Raw genomic sequence first — 8583 nt, 5'->3', positions numbered from 1 at the left:
GGGTAGTCTAAGAACTCGTTGGATGGAAAATGTGTCCTCTTTGGCATGAGAATGACTTAGGATGACCTAAAAAAGAGTTGATGAAGAGTGAGATGTCGACTTGTGGACCTGTTTCCTCCATAAACAAACCACAGGTAAGTGGCTGAAAATAGATGGGCAGATAAATCCCAGTAAAGTTTTTATGAACATTTGAGTCTGCCCTCAGATTCCAGTTGAAAAATGTTTTATTTATTTATTTTCACCAATTCTTCTCCCTGTGTACTCCATGATTCATGCTTGTCTTGACCTTAAAGTTCGTCTTCTAACACTGGTTAATTATTCTACCTTAGCAATCCATGACTGCTTTGATATGTTTAGTGTCTAAAGTAATGGACAGTAAAGCTGACGCACCGCAGGACCCAACCATCACTATACTTACAAAGTGAAACTGTTTTCTTCTGATCCAAATATCTAAGAAAAACGTAGCTTGGCTATTACAATTTTACAAACATATTCCTCCTGAAAAGATGCTGAGAGGCGTTTCGAAAAAGTTACAGCATTTTTCTAAAGTGAAAAAGATGGTTTAAGAATATAAACTGTTCAATGTTTTCCGTAGTAGCTGTAGTTGAAAGTGGTTTTTAAGCTGATAAGAGAACTCTACATAAATAAACAATAATCAACTGAAGCAATGCTGTAAAAAAGAGGGTCAGAATTCCCCAACAAATAGTTTTATATAAAGACAAGTAATAAAGTCATACTAAATATGATTCTACAGAGGATTCATCCACAAAGTAGACTTCATGATTATATATTTAACTGCTTTAATTTGTCTTAGGTTTGCAAAAATAAAAAGCAGTCTGTAGTTTGTCAAATGCTGTGACTGATCCAATCTTCCCAATATTAAAACGAGTCGCGATATGCAAACCCATAAATTCTAAAAACACGTTTGTTTTTTTACTATAATTGTACACAGCTGAAACATTTGCATAACCAGAAACAGAAAATAATTAACTATATCATCAGCTTATCATTTGGATTCCGACATAACGAGAAAATGAAAGCGTCTCGTGTCAAACTTTGTAGTTAACAAGCTTTCTGCATTCAAACTGAACAAAATGGGCTGATTGAGTTCATCTATGATTTAAGCCCCCCGATAGCATTTGAAGTCTCGCTCTGTTTAATATTCACAGAAAATGTGAGGTTACTTTCAAAGAGCACTGAGCAGTCTTCTGCGTGGCCTCAACAGAGCAGGTTGAGAATCAAAAGAAAGCTGTTTCACCTGCCAAACGTTGAGATTTTCTGCATTCCCAATACACACTATACTGGTATAGTGAGGTGGTGTACACATATGCCTTTGTGTGAGCCAAAATGAAACCTGGGACATAAATTTGTAATCAAAAGCCCTATTATCATACTTGAAGTGTTGAAGGAGCAAACACTAAGGACAGGGCAGACCTGCAGGAAAAAGTGAGGGATACACTGCATGTGCGTACCTCCTGCTGTGAAGAGCGGTGTGGTTTTGGACGCCTGCCTCTGCTGTTCAAGTTTCTCCATCTTGATTTTGTGTTCTTTCTTCTGGCCCCTGGCTGTATGCTCAAGGTCCTCTTCAAAATACCCCTAAACACCCAACACATAGAGTCAGAGTTTCTTTATTGTCATTCACACCACATGTGGTGCATGTGGTGGAATGAGATTATGTACCCAGGGTCCCAGTTACATCCAACAATAAAATGTAAAATAAAAACAGGAATAGGATCTAAGATAAGCACTAATAAAACATGGACTAAAAATACGCTAAGCACTAATAGCATAAAAACAATACACCAATCAGCAAAATGAACGAGTCTGTGTGAGCAGATGAGTATGATTGAACACAGCAGCATGAAACAGATCAGCAGCATGAAACAGATCAGCAGCAACATGGTGTGATTTTTCACAGTGATTATCCTGGTTAGAGATTCGTAAGTCTAACAGCCTCAGAGCGGAAGCTGTTCCTCAGTCTAGTAGTTCTACACTTAATGCTCCTTAATCTCCTGCCTGAGGGGAGCGGGCCAAAAAGTGTGTGTGCTGGGTGAGTGGGGTCCTTCGTGATGCAGGTGCCCCTCTTCCTGCATCTTGAGGTGTAGAAAACAAGCACTCTAGTTTTTATTTTTCTTGTTTTTTGCTGATTTTATATCAACCTTTTGCTTGTTTTCTAAAGAAAAAATATATACAAGAAACTTATTTAACCTCTAATTTAAATGTTTTATAAATTTTCCATTGATCTCAATTTTTCATGAGCTGATAGGTTTTGTAGTTCCCCCATGACTTCTACTGCATTGAATCCATCTGGTTCCAAGACATTGCATGCACAACCTATCAATCACTGGGGAGCGTGGCAAACTAATCATTTATTGATGAAACGGGGGGTAGCCATGAATTTCTAACTGCATTTGTCTTATTTATCAAGCCAGATCAAACAAACAAAAAAAAAATCCAAACAAGCTTAAAGGAAAAGGAAGGGAGTTGCAGGGAATAAGTTATTTTTCAGCTGTAGACAGAAGAAGGTTATTGATGGAGGGGCGAAAGGAAAAAAAGGTTTAGGAGTCGGCTGCGCAGTGGGGGAGCAAAGGAGTGAAAAAAGAATCAAACTAAAAGAAGGAGAGAGCAGTGGGGAGAGTTCGGAATGATGTTCAAACAGCAGGTTACACATCTGAATTAATGCTTCCACAAAAGGCAATTTTCTCCTTGCAGGCTCCTCATCCCCTCTGTAGGTAGCAAGGTGAAGTATGTCTCCCTTACAGAGAATGAGGAACACAGACAGAGAGAGCAAACTCTTCTTTTCAGCATCAGCGTTCTTTACTGCAGGGTCCCTGGGCAGGCTCGGGGGATAGTGTAGTGATCTCAGGCTTCCACCAGAATACACTCCTGGCAGTGGTGTTTGCAAGCTCACTAGCATGGCACCAGGGGAATAGCAAAGAGTTGTTTCTTCACTTGTTTGCTTTCTTTAATTCAAAGGCAACGTCTGTTGTTCTTCTGAATTTTTACAGCCGTTAGTGGGGCTGAGGAAGAGAAGCAGAGCCACAAAACAAAGATTGAAGTTTGCTTGGCGTTGTATATTCAGCAAAAGGGGAGTTGAAACGGAGTTCATGCGCTCGCGCTGTAGTGTCCGCAGCCACAGATCAAAGATGGGAGTCGCGGTGGCACTGTCGCAGCAGTGAGCTGTTCGGTTTTGTAACCTCAGCTCATCTGTGACTGATGCACAGTATGTCACGATAAAGCTCCAAATCGAAATGCAGCTGGCCAATCAAATATTGAACAGCTTGTTTTGCTTGTTGACAGGCTGGTGGTGAGATGTAAACAGATCAAATTTAAATCAGCAACATTAAATCAAGACAGCCTCACTCGGGGAGAGCGCTGAGGAGGGCGCAGTGGGCTGGGGGGAGGTGGGAGCCCCGTAGAGCTGGGAAAGTATAAGTAGATGCACAAGTGGAAAAGCAGCAGTGGAAAAGCTGAGGTCATCCAGCCTCTCCTTCTACGTTACATATCTACAGCACGGTGTACTGTAGGAGCAGAACATGGTGTATCAGGAGGCCAGAGAGTTCGAACAGAAAGTAATCTGTGGCCCTCTCAAGTCGCAGAGAACAAGAGTCAACAAGAGGACACAGTGATATGATAGCCAGGGGATCCCAAAGAATTGGGACTGACCAGCCTCCAGCCATAGTGACAATGGTATCAGTGGGAGCCCCTCCCAGGGCTGGTCTACAGTCAGTAGACATGCTGGCAGCAGGGAGGAGGTAGTTTTCCTCGGGGCATTGCTGCTTCCCCTAACCAGTGAGATCATACATGAAGAGCTGAGAAATGGGAAGAAGCATCAAACCATTGCCTGAAAGTATTTTCTTAAAACTGCAGTCGTAGTTCAGTTTGTTTTCACGAGGTTATTTGTGCGTAAATACCATTCCTTTAAACATTAGCCACTTTTCCCTATTTGTATTTGTATTGCGAGTATTTGTATTATAGAGTGGGCGGCTGTGGCTGAGTGGTTAGAGCAGTTGTCCTCCAATGCAAGAGTTGGGGGTTTGATTCCACCAGCAGTCACATGCCGAAGTGTCCCTGGGCAAGACACTGAACCCCTCATTGCCTTCGATGTGTGTCCCATCGGTGTATGAATGTGATAAAAAGCACTGATTAGTCTCTACAGATTCAGATTAGCTTTGTATAGATCTTTAGAGTGCTGTATGAATGGGTAAATGAGGGCACAGGTTGTGTTTTAAAGCACTTTGAGTATCTTGATAAAACAGAAATGTGCAAAATAAGTGCAGTCCATACCATTTACCATATTGCAGTGGTTTGTCTACTTAAATGTTTCAACTAAATGATGTAATCACGTAAGTCAGCATTTATTTTATTTTATTTTTCCTCCAAGGGGACCATTGTGTGCTGGTGAGTTTCAGTATTGCAATTGTGAAGCCAGATGTCCCCCCTCATCAGTGCAGAGACAGTCCACTGCTGGTGCAGACAGGGACAGACACCGCTTCCATACAGCCAGAGCTGCACGAGCAAGGTTACATTTTACACAGCCTCGGTGGGCATGTTTAAAGGATATCTTTACAGGCATTTCAAGCCAGACTGCTGTTGTTTTGTGAGGTCAAACTGAAATTAACGATGGACGTGACCCTATAAACGCATGTGCAATCACTAAGCTGCACAGCCGACAGATCCAGAAAGGAGTCATTTTTGTCACATGCATATTTTTTTCCCCCCTCATGGAAGAGTCTCATTAACTGGTCAGCTCATGTTTACAGATTCATGAAGGATCAGACACAGGCGAGAGAAGTCAAATACAGCAGCATCACATCCTGAGAGAGTATTGCTCTGATGAGGCGGTGGATGGAAAACACAGCCAGTCTCTGTCTCCACCTTATGGTATTAAGTGAAATGACAAAAGATGTGGATCTAGAACTCTTTATGAATGAGTTACATTTAGCTTAATGAAAATGTTATTGTTTCTTACTTCATTGAATGTCATGGTGAAGAGATCTTAGAAAGTCATCTGCATTTTAAGTCATTCTAACGTGCTGCTCTTAACTATTCGTATTTCTGAACGTCAAGCTTGTCAACCAAATGTTCGGCTTGTGATAAGCTAAAGGGTATTTTTCTCCATCTAGTAGAATTGGCACCTGCAACAGCACTGCCATCTTTCATGGTTAGAAAAATCAGACGTCAGACATCTCTCACATGGGGGCTGTATCTTCCTGAACCTGCTGACAGAGCATGTTCTCATCTTCACCAACTGATTTGGTGTTCATCTCAAGCTCACTGCAACACAATTCTCATATGGATTCAAAGCATTTCACAGTCTACTTAATCTCAATACAAATAGTCCTGGTACTGGTTTGAATGAGAGGTTTTTGGGGTTTTTTTGCCAGTAAGAAAAGTACCCCATCCAGTATGATCCATCTGCGAGGCTCGCTGCACTTGATCAAGTGGACCAGTCTGTCTCTGTGGGGATCACCCATCAAAGTGGAAGGCACTGGTAACTCAATGCCTCTTGCAGACAGTGATTGATGACGGTGCTGTCTCATAACGAATTGCGCCTCCACAACAAGTCTCACACAAGTGGGAAATGTTAATTGAAATGCTGTGCGTGCAAAAGGCTGTGATTCTACTAAAGTGTTACAACAATAAACCCCAGGGAACGTGAGGGAAAATGTAACAATTCCAGGTGTTATGAGATAAGGAATAACCTGATTGTAAACTACACCCAAGGCAAAATGACTCACCGTGTCTTTCTCTTTATCAGCTGTGTCTTGGTCACTGGAAAAATAAAAAAAATACATGAACAAATTTTTCTTTTCACAATAATTTTATAAGCCAGTGTTTCTTCATATATAGTATGTATTGGGACAATGCATTTTGCTGACATAAGACAGTATGTCTCCTACCTTTCAGCTGTGTTTTCTTTGATTAAATCCCTGCAGGGGACTGATCGGTCATATGGGAGAGGTTTGAACTTTTCGGCACCAACTGCAACGTAATGCTGGTTGTTTTCCAGTTCGGTGGAGCCACAAACAGGCTGTCCATCTAATTTGCACAGCCTGAACAGTAAAAAAACAATCAACTTCATAGGAGTGTTTTTATCAATTGTGGATAGATTCCACTCAAAAATATTCAAGGTTCTTTATTTGTCGTTCACACCACACGTACATGAAATTGTGTACACAGGGTCCCAGTTACATCCAACAAATGCATTAAAATGTGTGTAAAAGAAAAACAGTAATAAGGTCTAAGATATGAACTAAAAATAAGTTAACTAAAAGCACTAATAGCATAAAAAAATACACTGAACAGCAGCACGAACATGTGTCTGTGTGAGCAGATGAATACGAATAAACACATCAACAAGAAACCGATCAGCAGCAACATGAAACAGATCAGCAGCAACATGAAACAGATCAGCAGCTACATGAAACAGATCAGAAGCAGCATGAAACAGATCAGCAGCTACATGAAACAGATCAGAAGCAGCATGAAACAGATCAGCAGCTACATGAAACAGATCAGCAGCTACATGAAACAGATCAGCAGCAACATGAAACAGATCAGAAGCAACATGAAACAGATCAGCAGCTACATGATGTGATTTTTCACAGTGATTATCCTGGTTATGGATTCATGAGTCTAACATCCTCAGGTTGAAGCTGTTCCTCAGTATAGTAGTTCTACACTTAATGCTCCTCAACCTCTTTCCTGAGGGGAGCGGGGCAAAAAGTGTGTGTGCTGGGTGAGTGGGGTCCTTCATGATGCAACCCATACCAACCTACCATTGCTAAAATGCTCGGTAATAAGAATAATCCTTTCTTTTTCCATTCCAAGCTAAATTTACATTAAGATAAATTGACTTTAAAGTTGTCATGAATCACATTTTTTTCTCACTTGCATAAAACAGAAATTGATGCTCTTAACAAACATGTTTCACTTGACATTATGACACACTGAAGGTTCATCATCAAAACACATCCAAAAGCAAAAATAAAAGCAACAAAAACAAATACTTTAATTGATACATATTTCATTTATGCTTTTCTGTGCCTTTAACATCCATCCATTATCTTTATCTGCTTCTTCCTTTTTGGGTCATGGGTGTCACTGGTGCCCATATCCAGAGTCACTGAGTGAGAGGTGGGGGACACCATGGACATGTCTCCAGTCCATCACAGGGACATAGAGGCAAACAAGACAAACAATCATTCACTCTCTCACGCCTAAAGACAATTTAGAGTTACCAATCAGCCTAACATGCATGTTTTTGGTCTGTGGGAGGAAACTGGAGTACCTAGGGAAAACCCATGCATGCATGGAGAGAACATGCAAACTCCACCCAGAAAGGCTCCCCAGCTGGGATTCGATCCGGCGGCCTTTTCATTGAGATGTGGCAGCTGTACCAACTGTCCCACCATGCCGCCCGTGCCTTTAACATTCATGCTGAAATTACCTGAAAACTGCACCAGTGCGAAGACCCACTTTCTCCGTCACCATGGCTAAAACGTTTTCCCAGCTTTTCAGGGTGTGCTTTGGGATCCGAATCCGAGCTGGAGCAACCAGTAGCTTTCCATTTGTAAAGACACTACGAGACAAGTTGTAAAATACAGAAAATTAAAATACAGAGATAAATCCACTATGACAGAGGGCACTGTTCATTTTTGTTGGATTAAGTATTCGGTTTCAGATCAATACTGACTGTATTGTGCAAGTTCCATCAATAACTTTCCTCCAGCGAGCTGAAGCTACTATTCTGCTGTGAGCAACAGGTTGGATCTAAAACAGTCAAGATGAAATGAAAACACTTTGTGATGTTTGTTGTCACTTATTGTGGAAGGTAAAGTGAACTTTGTTCCTGAATAGGGTTAACTCTAAAGCAAAAGTGACTTACTGGATGCAAGTGTTGAAATAGATTTTGCAACAAGCAAACGTATCTACTTGGTTAAATCAAACAGTGTTAAAATAATACATTTGGATCAAACATTGAAAACTAAGCTTAGAAAAAAAATCTAATTTTTTTCATGTGCAATAATATATACTGTCCTTCAACAATGATTTAGTGCTTTAACATTAGTTTATTTTCTGTACAGTCTTATATAATCTGATAGCACATAAAGAAAAACATTATTTTTCTATTCTGATCATAAGTTTCAAACCTGTTCTTACCTGTTTATTTCTCATATTCAGTGGCTTTGTGGTGGTTATTCCATAATAGCTAAAAGAGATTCACAATAAACGGTGACTCAAACCAGGTCTCATGTACAACATGTGATCTAAATGCCTACAGAAGATAATGTGAAAATACATGGAAGAGCAGTAAGGCTGTCTTGATAGGCTATATTCACACTTTGATATAAATTTAGTGATGGGCAAATGAAGCCGAGGCTTCGGACGTCATCACTTCTTTCATTTCACACTTCATTGGATCAGAAAGTTGCAGTGTGTCCGGAGTCAGTCACAGTTTTACAGATTTGAATGGTATGGTGCCACACAAGTTGTTTAAGATGCATCATTAATCTGAAAAAAAATGTTGGGTTGTGAGGAGATAGAATTTTAGAAAAAGTGACCTTGTTTGGCAATTTT

General features: G+C 40.5%; 1 pseudogene; it reads right to left on the bottom strand.

Annotated features, from left to right (window-relative positions):
- Nucleotides 1-8215, bottom strand: part of LOC119429261 — a 15617-nt pseudogene extending 7402 nt beyond the window's left edge.
- Between the last annotated feature and the right edge of the window lie 368 nt (nucleotides 8216-8583).

This window comes from Nematolebias whitei, unplaced genomic scaffold, assembly GCF_014905685.2.
Source record: "Nematolebias whitei isolate Nwh7 unplaced genomic scaffold, NemWhi1 Nwh_scaf_248, whole genome shotgun sequence".
In the NCBI taxonomy this organism is placed as follows: Eukaryota; Metazoa; Chordata; class Actinopteri; order Cyprinodontiformes; family Rivulidae; genus Nematolebias; species Nematolebias whitei.
This window is presented reverse-complemented; position numbering and strand designations above follow the sequence as displayed.